This window comes from Schistocerca serialis, chromosome 1, assembly GCF_023864345.2.
Source record: "Schistocerca serialis cubense isolate TAMUIC-IGC-003099 chromosome 1, iqSchSeri2.2, whole genome shotgun sequence".
NCBI classification, from domain to species: domain Eukaryota; kingdom Metazoa; phylum Arthropoda; class Insecta; order Orthoptera; family Acrididae; genus Schistocerca; species Schistocerca serialis.
The window spans coordinates 738015847-738028515 of record NC_064638.1 but is presented as its reverse complement, the minus strand read 5'-3'; the positions used below and the strand labels follow the sequence as shown (position 1 = coordinate 738028515).

General features: G+C 43.8%; 1 protein-coding gene across 1 annotated transcript in view; it reads right to left on the bottom strand.

Moving 5' to 3' along the window:
- The window catches only part of LOC126481754 (carnitine O-palmitoyltransferase 1, liver isoform-like), a 151540-nt gene extending 139840 nt beyond the window's left edge, over nt 1–11700 (bottom strand). Inside the window, exon 1 of the mRNA XM_050105712.1 lies at nt 11571–11700. The gene's annotated coding sequence lies outside the window, so the exon portion shown is untranslated. The remainder of the gene's footprint in view (nt 1–11570) is intronic.
- Between the last annotated feature and the right edge of the window lie 969 nt (nt 11701–12669).

Genomic DNA, 12669 nt, shown 5'->3' with positions numbered 1-12669 from the left:
GGACTTTTTGTTTGGGGATATTTAAAAGCTTTGGTGTATTCAACCCCTGTTGAAGACGCCGATAACTCCGGGAATACATTGTGGATGGTTGTCAGTGCATTCGGAACACGCCTGGGATTTTTTAAAATGTGTAGGGCATTGATGAGACGTGATTCATCCTGCCTTCCCATGAGCTGTGGCTGTGGAACATTTATTGTATTTTATTTGTCCTCACGCACGTGTGTCCAGTCTGGATTCTCAGGGACTCAGTCGTAATACGTTGCATCCAGGAAGCCATTGGTTTCCGGACCTATGTTTATTACAATTGTTTATCTCCTTCTTTGTCCTCTACTTGCCGTTTCTTTTTACTATAATAGGCACACAGCACACGAATCGATAAAACGATAATACTAGCACTAAGTACCCTCACATGTACAGTGTACATTTGCTTCCGAAGCATGCACGTAAATGTAGATAAGTTAGTAACGTAAGTACACACACTTAGGGGCGCTAAGTAATCGTTAGTTTTGTGTAACTGCTGGAAAGCTTGCATCTGCTGACGTTGCAACAACACGCACAGTCTGACAGAAAAAGTAAAGCACTTAGACGACATGATCCGGTGTCAATATAATTTCGTTGACATACACGCTATAGGTGGGTATGTAAATGACTGCTGCTGCAGTTCTCTGCAAGAGGTAGACGATCACCAGAGTGCAGTACTGCAGATCTGGTAGAGAATACAAGGGGCGCTAATAGCATCAGATATTGACTGATAACTCTGAAGGACACGGTGATGACTCGTGTGAGACAGGGTATCATTCCTTTGAAGAATAGGAAAGTGATCTCATTGTGGGGGGTCTGTTTGGAGGGCTTATCGAATCGTACAGTATTCAAATTTATGGGGCATTCGGATGTGACAGTTACCCAACGATGGACTGCATGAGAATGTAACGGCCGGCATAGTCGCCGTTAAGGTTCTGTCTGACCATCACAAGGGGGAATCACCGTACGGTGCGCCAGGCACATCGTAACACTTTCACGTCGGCACCTGTCATTCGAGAGCAAGTAAAGGACTTCCTACAACGTTGTGTGTAATCCCGCGGAGACTAGCAGCAGCCAAACCAGGCAGTTTCCATTCCATGCGTAGGACACCCTTAACACCAAGACTAGTCGCAAACGGCTGGCTTTGGAATGGTGCTGTGACCGGGAAGCGTGGACTGTGATGAATGACATCACATTTTTTCTGCACTGCCTCAAATAACAATCGTCGGCGAGTATGATGGCGACCTGGAGCCCTATTCTACATCGTTCATACCGATCGGTGCAATAAGTTAGTCTCGGTAGTGACGTCATTTTCGGTTCTTTTATCTGAATTTCCTATTCAGTAAGCATATTCCCAAACGTAGAATCCAAAACAAGACGTCGACGTGAGTGAAAATAAAATGACATAATGTGACATTTATGACAGTTTCCAGGACACAGTCAAAATTCTACCATTATCATCCATTCATGGAAGCCCATTGTCAGCGAAATATAAACAGCTTTACGTACTGTAACCACACTTTTCGGTACTATGAAGAATGGCATGCCAGTGTCGGCTGCTAGCCGTTTCGAGTTCGTGTCGCTGCGGCGCTGCGGTGCCCATGCGCGGATCTGATGCAGATTGCTTTTCAGTGGTTGGCGCGAGGAGAACTGAAAACAGCGTTTCGGTTCGCTAGGACCGTTCGGCATCGCTTTCGAAATGCTTATTGAACAATGTTGGAGCTCTGTTTCGAAAACAAGACCGTTCGGTCCGCTCGCCTACCGAACCGATCGGCAAAATGACGGAAAGATACAGAATAGGGGCCCTGGGAGGGGTCCCCTTCTCCCAGTGTGCACACTGGCGTTACTCCTGGTGTCTTGGTGTGGAGAGCCATAAGGCACCACTTTAGGACGCGGAAGGTAGTACTCGAGGGAACTGTGATGGCACAGTGGTATGTTACGTACAGTCTGCGTCCTGAAGTGTTACCTCTCATGCGACAGTATCGTGTTGCCATTTTTCACCAGGACAATGCTCGTCCACCCATGGTACGTGTCTCTGTGAACTGTCTGCGTGATGTTGAGGTACTATCGTGGGCAGGAACATCGCCAGGCCTGTACCCGCTAGAACACGTGTGAGACCAATTCGGATGTCAGCACCGCCTCAGTGCCAGTATCCACGATATAAGCGAGCTTTCCTCACGAGAGGATGCAGTGGCTTTATGCTAACCTTTCAGCAAATCAGTGCTCGCACCCGGCCCAGAAAGGGTGTCACGTCATGCTGAAAAGTGGGCTCATACTTCTAAGTGCCGGCCGCGGTGGCCGTGCGGTTCTAGGCGCTGCAGTCCGGAACCGCGGGATTGCTACGGTCGCAGGCTCGAATCCTGCCTCGGGCATGGATGTGTGTGATGTCCTTAGGTTAGTTAGGTTTAAGTAGTTCTCAGTTCTAGGGGACTGATGACCTAAGATGTTAAGTCCCATAGTGCTCAGAGCCATTTGAACTTCTAAGTCCTTTGTAAATTTGACTCGATTCAGTAATCACTGAAATAAAATTACATACCTCCTGAACCAACGAAGTTTCATTTCATTTTATTTCCTTCTGCCCCTTCCCTTGTGGCTGCTTCGCTGTTTTTGTCTCTTCTAGTTATACGTGCTAGGGAATTCAGTGTGAGGTATGAAGTCTGAAATATTGTACCAGTTGCTGCAAAGAAGCAAAGTTCAAATCCAACGACTCATCGGCTACGAGGTCTTTAGAGGAGGAACACCAGCCCGGTCAGACGGATTTGCGATGGCAAATATGCCGTTAGCTTGTTAGGAAACCAGCGCGGTATTCAGCTCAAAGTTTTTCTTGCAACCACCAACAACCTAAGTTAAATGGTTAGGACCTAGCTGGTCTGGAACAGGGTCCAGGATGATAACCATAGCGCCACTGCCGCAGGTTCCAGCTCCATAAAATACCCAATCACAGCTCGTGGTCAGTCTCAATAACACCTGTAACAATACAACTCCTCCACTCATCTGCCAGTGCCCTGAAGCCTATTGTATACCGAATGTGTAGAGAAATCATAACTCTTGAATTCTGAGATGTGGATGGAAGTCGCCGGCCAGTTAAACCACCCATTATGGTTGTCTATACGTTGAATATAATTTAAAGTTTCACTAACACTGTAACCCGCATTTGTTTTTCGTGTTTCAAGTAACATTCGAGTAAACAAGTCGGTTGCATGACAAGTGCAACAGAGAAACAGCCTATTGCTAACAGGGTTTTATTTTAAAGGTGTCACTGTGATCTCCGTACAGTCTCGAAAGTGTATAGATTAATCTGTGAAAATTCACATCTTATGACACACAGAAATTGCGCACGTCGCACCAGTGTTTAAGAAGGGTAGTAGGAGTAATCCATCGAACCTATATCATTGACGTCGGTTTGCAGTAGGGTTTTGAAGCATATACTGTATTCAAACATTATGAATCACCTCGAAGGGAACGATCTATTGATACGTAATCAGCATGGTTTCAGAAAACATCGTTCTTGTGCAACGCAGCTAGCTCTTTATTCGCACGAAGTAGTGGCTGCTATCGACAGGGGATCTCAAGTTGATTCCGTATTTCTAGATTTCCGGAAAGCTTTTGACACCGTTCCTCACAAGCGACTTCTAATCAAGCTGCGAGCCTATGGGGTATCGTCTCAGTTGTGCGACTGGATTCGTGATTTCCTGTCAGGAAGGTCGCAGTTCATAGTAATAGACGGCAAATCATCGAGTAAAACTGAAGTGATATCAGGTGTTCCCCAGGGAAGTGTCCTGGGACCTCTGCTGTTCCTGATCTGTATAAATGACCTGGGTGACAATCTGAACAGTTCCCTTAGGTTGTTCGCAGATGATGCTGTAATTTACCGTCTAGTAAGGTCATCCGAAGACCAGTATCAGTTGCAAAGCGATTTAGAAAAGATTGCTGTATGGTGGTGGCAGGTGACGCTAAATAACGAAAAGTGTGAGGTGATCCACATGAGTTCCAAAAGAAATCCGTTGGAATCCGATTACTCGATAAATAGAACCATTCTCAAGGCTGTCAATTTAACTAAGTACCTGGGTGTTAAAATCACTAACAACTTCAGTTGGAAAGACCACCTAGATAATATTGTGTGGAAGGCGAGCCAAAGGTTGCGTTTCATTGACAGGACACTTAGAAGATGCAACAAGTCCACTAAAGAGACAGCTTACACTACACTCGTTCCTCCTCTGTTAGAATAGTGCTGCGCGGTGTGGGATCCTTACCAGGTGGGATTGACGGAGGACATCAAAAGGGTGCAAAAAAGGGCAGCTCGTTTTGTATTATCACGTAACAGGGGAGAGAGTGTGGCAGATATGATACGCGAGTTGGGATGGAAGTCATTAAAGCAAAGACGTTTTTCGTCGCGGCGAGATCTATTTACGAAATTTCAGTCACCAACTTTCTCATCCGAATGCGAAAATATTTTGTTGAGCCCAACCTACATAGGTAGGAATGATCATCAAAATAAAATAAGAGAAATCAGAGCTCGAACAGAAAGGTTTAGGTGTTCGTTTTCCCCTCGCGCTGTTTGGGAGTGGAATGGTAGAGAGATAGTATGATTGTGGTTCGATGAACCCTCTGCCAAGCACTTGGGTGTGAGTTGCGGAGTAGTCATGTAGATGTAGACAGTCCTCGATCAGCCACTGCAGTATCATCTGTGTGCTGCCTGGCATTGTGGACATTCTTGTTTGCAGACTTCTTTTAATTCCTCCTCCTTGTCCTTGTTTCAGAGCATTGAAAATGTGCTAAGCTTTCAAGATGTATAATTTTTTTCTAAGACTATTTCATATGTCATGACTATTTATAAACGTGGAATTTATGAAAGAAAACCATCACAATGATTACATTTTTTTACTTGAGTGTCTACTGGATAATGTCTTTTACGATTATTAAAAAAGTGTCAAACCCGATAGGGTAAGATGAAAGAGAGAATATGGATTTCTAAATAATTAATATGTAACGAAAATTGCTCTTGAAGCAAGCTTTGAACATACTTTCGATAAACAGCGCTTTTTAAAGGGCATCATCAGGATGCTAAAGACTTGATTTTTCTTTGTAAAAATTACTTAACCTAGCAATATATACTGTCATAAACTCAAAATTACATGCTGCAAGTAGAAGTGCTCCGTAGGTAGGATTCAAATTTCGCACATAGCAGTACCTTTCTTTCTACTGTAAAAGATGTGGACTGTTATCGACGTCTTAGCTTTCGATGCACTTTAGTACCTGTGACGAAAAGATATCTCTTTGAGCATTTATTATTAGATCACAAGGAAATTATTGTTACCACACTTGGCATCGCCGCACGTACACAGGATGCGGCACACGGGGCTTTGCTGTCCCTGGTGTTGTTGCTGCACGGTAGTTTGAACGGCTGAGTCTTTGGCTCCTCCGTCGTGCCGTATCGTCTTTTACCGCCATTCATATTAGCAGCACGTCCGTGCGCCGTGCGACGGAATGGGGAGGACGGTTCAAGTGCTCTCCGACTATCCAAGATAGGATTTCTGTGTTTTCTCTAAACAACCCAAAACCAGAGTTGCAAACAAGATGATTTATACTTCTGAACTTGGGTTACGTTTCCTATGTCTTCTATGTCGCCGGGAGTAAAACACTAATCTTCCATTTTCTTGTTTCATATGTCTATGTATAGCATCTGAATCAAGACCGTCATTGTCGATAAAGAATTAGATGTATTCCACATGGTGTTCTGATGTAATCGAATTTCCTTTCTTTGACACACGCAGACTGCTGTGCTGTTTCTGTACATCAATATGTTGATTATACAGAATACATTCCGATAAGATGTCAGCGTTTTGTTTCATTACTTGTTGCTCTATGTATGACGTAACTTCCTGTATCTTATTTTTACATTTATCGGACTACTCCGTGTACACAGTGAGTAATGCCACGTAATCCGCAGACCCACAATGATAATACTTGCTCACCTCTTATCACGTAATCCATACCTTCCTTAAGATATGTTCAAAGGAACGTCTCATGAGACAAATGAAAGTTCGGTAGAGCTCGTGCATTACTATGCTGTTTACGTTGTAATTAGAAACTTTCTGTGGTCGTTGCAGTGAATATCAAATCAATGACGACTCTATATGAAATTGTAGTAAGCTGCTTTCGATAAATTCAGTAGACCGAAAAGGGGAAATTCTCTTTGAAACGCTCAGAATATGGATCTTTCCAGACATATAGGACTTCTTCTTGAAGGACATATTATTTTTACGCAGCCTTCATAAAAGTAAAGTCATTTGCATATAGACACACACACACACACACACACACACACACACACACACACACACACAGGCACACTCACACCTACACACACTGACACAAAAGAACACACACGAAAGACAATAAGCGACATAGTGGAAGCAATCCCTCCTATGAACCCTTGTTTTCCGTATTTCTTTTCAATTTTACCCGAATTATATGATCACTTCAATTACTCCCGGTTTTGCACTCCCCCTCCCAATAAATTTGATATTTCTAGAGCATAAATGAAGTTAAGTTATATATACAGTCGAATGTACTCTAAAATCTTTTTGTAGCCTGCAATTTTACATTCCTTTCGAATCATATGTCATACTATCATATGAATTTGACAGATGTGCTCTTTGGAATTTCGCTGACAACGTGAAATTAGTTTGGCCCTAACTTTACCTCAGAGTGCAGCAATAGTTCGATAAATTAATTATAAACGTAAATTACAACTGCCAACAGAAAACACGTACACACACACACACACACACACACACACACTATATCAATCCATTAGTGAACTTATGTGCCACCCGATCAGGTTAGAACATCTGTAGAAAGGCTGTAACAGTAAAAATACGTATCACCATTTCACGTCCAGTGAATTAATAAAGAATTATTTGGTTAACTCGTACGAACTGGAAACTAAGTACGTTCCAGTCAGAATTCAGAAATCGAATGTTGTCATCTAGCACTGTATTAAAGATCCCGAAAGAAAGGGAGTTTCGAAGTTAACATACTAGTTTGGGAGCTAATGAGACAGGGCGGTTAATTGCTTTTTAATGCCAACAGAAAATGTCAGCCTGGCTGCATGGAAACGCGGAAGATTCAGTGAAGGAGGAGGAAATAAGCAGACTCCGGAAACTGCGCTATAGCTGGCAGGAAACCGATAAACTTATCTCGTCGCTAGAGGTACGTCATTGGCTGGTTCATGAGCCATTTTAATCAACTGCCACTCTCTGTGCGGATCATCTTTCTGCATTGTCTTACCTAGATTTTAGCTCTCTTAGCACGTTACATGCCTTCTTCTATTCACAGCTGAGGTAGACGAATTGCAGCTACTTTTTCAACTCCATAAAGTTGCAGATAATATATTTCACACAGTACAAGCAACATGCTGTGTGGGGGTAATCAGTGAAAAAGAGAGTTACCACTGTCTGACTTCCTACCTACTCGCATTTCAATGTATGCATTTAATATTAACATGGGAAATAAACTAAAACGTTCAATAAAAGTAAATTCCATCACCAGAACATAATTTTTTCACTAAATTTCTTAGAATGATTTATTGTAATTTTTTGACTTCAGTAGAGAGTAAAAACAAATCCGGAATAAAAAATAATGTTCAAATGTGTGTAAAATCTTATGGGACTTAACTGCTAAGGTCATCAGTCCCTAAGCTTACTCACTACTTAACCTAAATTATCCTAAGGACAAACACACACACCCATACTCGAGGGAGGACTCGAACCTCCGCCGGGACCAAATCCGGAATAATTTGATTTCTTCTGTACTGACTACAATGAAAAACTGGAAACTTTTCAATTTTCGCCCATTGTACTAGCGATATCTCCAGTTCGCCCACAAAACTATCAATCGATCAGTACTATGTATTTTCCAGAAAAAATCTCAAGGAGACACAGAAAAAGATTTGCTGGTCGGTAGGTATAAACAACCCGCAAGTGCTATGAAGATTCTTTGGGAACTCAAATGGGAATTCCTAGGGATGGGGGGCGGGGGCGGGGGGGGCGGGGGAAGGCGAAGTTCTTTTCGAGGAACACTAGAACACTATTGAGAAAATCTAGAGGACCGGCATTTGAAAAAAAATTGGCTCTGAGCACTATGGGACTCAACATCTGAGGTCATCAGTCCCCTAGAACTTAGAACTACTTAAACCTAACTAACCTAAGGACATCACACACATCCATGCCCGAGGCAGGATTCGAACCTGCGACCGTAGCGGTCGCGCGGTTCCGGACTGAAGCGCCTAGAACCGCTAGGCCACCGTGGCCGGCCCGGCATTTGAAGCTGACTGCAGAACGATCTTACTGCCACCAACATACATTTCGCGTAAGGACCACGTAGATGAGAAACGAGAAATTATGGCTCATACGGAGGCATATAGACTGTCGTTTTTCCCTCTCTCTATCTGCGAGTGTAACTTAAAAGGAAGTGACTAGTAGCGGCTCAAGGTACCCTTCGCTACGCACCGCACGGTGGCTTCTGGAGTATGAATGTGGAGTAATCACAGGTGGATCCTCGGAAGATTGGTGGTCCATGTCACTCCGTGCGAACGGTATTAGATGTAATGCAATACGGATTATCCCTTTGGACTATTGTGTTGTACCGAAGGAGGTGGCACACGGTTTTGATAGTGAGCATGCATTCGGGAATCGTCTTGCTACTTAAATTTAGATTTCTCGACGTTTCCTTAACCGCTTGAGACAAATGCCGGGATGGTTTCTTTAAACGGATGCTGCCGATTTATATCCCCATCCTTGACCACTCTGAATTAGTGCTGCGTCTCTAATGACCTCGTCATCGACGGGACGTTAAACTTTAATCTTCCTTCCTTCTTATTTCGTGGTGAGCAGCTCAGTGTACACGGATTCAGCACTGTAATCTTATTCTTGGTAATATATAAGTGGTTTTTAGTGGAACATCCGTTTTTTTTTTTTTTCTTTCGAGTGTCTACCAAATTATATGTTTCACTATTCCTATTTCTCCAGTGAGTCTAGTATATCAAAGTCTGTGCACTGTTCTTTTTGTTCATTCGATATTCTATGTTAGCCAAACCTGATATGAGCTCATACACTTGGGGGTACTCTGATATATCGGCTATAAGCACCTCGACTACCAGATCAGACTCACTCTAGCAATGAACAAAAATATGCCACCGTAGTGAGAGTGAATGGGCTCGAAGGCCCATCCGGCCACTTACTTTAGCCCTCCACGGTTCTACATACAGCTTAAGGCGAACACCGTGTTGATTCATCGAACAAAGCTACGGGAGATTTCACTCGCAACCTGCTGTGTAGATGAGCTTCTGTATTTCCCTTAATGAGGCGCATATCGATTGGGCTCTCCTACCTACTTCTCATTCGAAATTTGTCATTCGATTGACTAAAGACAGAACGAATGTGGCTGTTTCAATTCTCATTCTCGTCTGTATTACAATTAGTGGCAACCGCCAACTCATTAATATTCATATCATACAATGAAGGCTTTCACGACCGGATGTTTCAGCTGCCGAGAATTCTTCCGGGTTGTATGGCCGTGGTCCATGGAACTCTTCGATCCCTATACACAACACTATCAACTACAGAAAGCACGCTGACATACTTGGAACCACTCCAACAAAAGAAGCACAACCATCAACGCAAAATTAAGGCCTTATAATACAGTAGTCTTAAAAGACACTTGTACAAAGCCTTAGAAACAACAGTAATCAAGGAAAGACTGAAAATTAAAAAGAAAAACGATACAGGAAAATACTGAGGAAGATCTATGGGCTGTTTCAGAAAGTGGGGATCTGGATAAAGAGACCGACAGAAGATCTATATGAACAGAAAAGAGACAATCACAAAGGAAAAAGAAGGGTTAAATTCTACCAACACATACGTAGGATGAACGAAGACAGACTGACCAAGAAGATTTTTAAGGTAATGGCGACTAATACAGTGAAAACCACTTAGGCAAAGGAAACCTAGGAAGATCTCAGGAGACTAAACTTCTCCACAGAAGACATGATAGGCAGGAGAAAAATACATAGGAAAAATGAGAAAACAAAAATTTGCTTAAACGCCCAAAGCGAAAAAAGGAAAGGAGTGGAGAGAAGAGTGGAAGAAGAAACCGTATTTATGTGAGAGGTTTTAGGGAGGAAAGAAGGAGGCAGGAAAAAGACCGTGAAAGCTGACTGTGTTTTGGCGCTCGCCTTAAGGGGAAATTACCGATAGTAGTAGTAGTAGTAGTAGTAGTAGTAATAATAATAATAATAATAATAATAATAATTAACAAGACAGACACAAATTCGGCGCTACAACACAGTCATAAAACCATCAGTCTTCTACGAAAGCGAAACAGTGACAGTTAACAGAAAACACGAACTTGAAGAAATCAAGAATGAAAAGAGAAGGATCATTAGGAAAATTTTGAGGAGCGAAACATGTCCAACACGGTTACAGGCTATAATCAATTAAAACAACAGAAAAGTTTTGAAGCATCAAAACTGACATTACGAAAAGGTGAACTCAATAGACTACCACAAAAGTGATTAACAAAAAGGATAATAGACTGCGTGGCATCACTTAGGAACTCAACACCTTGGCTGGACAAAGTCACAAACACAAGACCAAGCGACGTTTTACAAAGAGTCATCTTCAGACACAAAGTAAGAAATGGGAAGTTACATCAGAGCAACCAAAACAAAGGTAGTACAGACCAAACTGGTCGGAACAACGTAAACAAGCCTTCTCGGAAAGAACGGCAGCCTATTGGAATATGAAGAAGAACCTAAAGTAGAGTGATTGAGCTATTTGCTTAACATCCTCCATTTATTGGGAGAATTCGCTAATAATAATAATAACCGAGCGAGGTGGCGCAGTGGTTAGACACTGGACTCGCATTCGGGAGGACGACGGTTCAATCCCGCGTACGGCCATCCTGATTTAGGTTTTCCGTGATTTCCCTAAATCGCTCCAGGCAAATGCCGGGATGGTTCCTTTCAAAGGGCACGGCCGACTTCCTTCCCCGTCCTTCCCTACTCCGATGAGACCGATGACCTCGCTGTCTGGTCTCCTTCCCCGAAACAACCAACCAACCAATAATAATAACATTAATAATAATAACACGAACAATAGTTGAACTGTCATGTTTCTTCGAGTCGCCCAAGAAATCATTTATGTGTGTGCGTGTGTGTGTGTGTGTGTGTGTGTGTGTGTGTGTGTGTGTGAAAACTCTGCCTATAGGGAAATCTCTAATACACGGATACAGCCGGCTAGATATTTCGTGGGGCGCGTTTTTTTCCTGGCAAGTTAGTGAATCGCAAGTTTTTAACCATACTCGGAACGAATAGAACGGGTGAGTAGCGAGCAGCAGCAGTACTTGGGCAGGAATGCAGGCTGGGAGGTTGAAGGCCGCGGTTGCGCTGTAAACATGTCCCAGAGAGGGCGCACCCGCCGGCTGGAGAGCCGGTGTGTACTGACTCGCCGCCGCCGCCACATACCGATGTGTCCGCGCCTGCCTACCTGTAGAGCGTAGACAGCGCAGCGTGCGGCGACCTGGCCTACGAGTATCGCCCTCCAGCGTCTGGCGGGCTGACCGGGCAATCGGCGGCGGGCGACTGAGCCCAGGCAGGCCGTGGCGAACCCACGGCTCGCGCTTCGTCCTTGTTCCCCCCACCCAGGCTGTGGCCGAGCCTCTGGCGGAAACCGAGATGCCATCCCTCCTCCAGACCAGCGAGTGCGTGTATTTGTGTGTGTGCGTGTGCGCGCGACCGTGTGAGTGACGTCTGCAGGTGTACTTCTCCAGCTGTTTTGCGTAGCCAGTAAAGCGTGTTTGAGCATTAAGTGGCTTTGTAGGCGTGTTGTAATCAGCTGCCAGTCAAGTAACGACCTAAATATACACGCCACTTCCGTAATGGAAAAATTAGTAAGGACGATTAGGTTTTAAGAGCCCAATTGGCTGCGTGGTCATTAAATTTGGGCTACTAGACCAACTGGACAACTACATGACTGGAAAACTTCTGTGGTCTACTTCGAAGAAACTGCGTCGGTAAGTGCATGAAGTGAATCACTACACCTACTAAAAACCCAAATGAAGACGATAGGACGAAGATTTCAGTTCTGCTTCTCTCGAATACGGTTCAAAAATGGCTCAAATGGCTCTGAGCACTATGGGACTCAACTTCTAAGGTCATCAGTCCCCTAGAACTTAGAACTACTTAAACCTAACTAACCTAAGGACATCACACACATCTATGCATGAGGCAGGATTCGAACCTGCGACCGTAGCGGTCGCGCGGTTCCAGACTGTAGCACCTAGAACCGCTCGGCCACCCCGGCCGGCTCTCAAATACGGATCTCGTCTTTTAATCACTGCCAGTTTCGCTCCAACTTTTGTTTCAAATTGCCTATATCGGAAGGCTTTTATTTACGGAAAAATTTAGACAAGTTTCATTTACTGACGTCGCACACGAGGAACTGACGCAATCGTCGTCGAAGGTTGATCGTGAATATCGTCAGTATACGGAAAATACCATGTAGGACTAGCACTCCTGGAAGTGCTTGGATACCTCAGTCAATAGAGCACTTGTCCGTGAAAGACAAACGTCGCAGATTCGAGTCC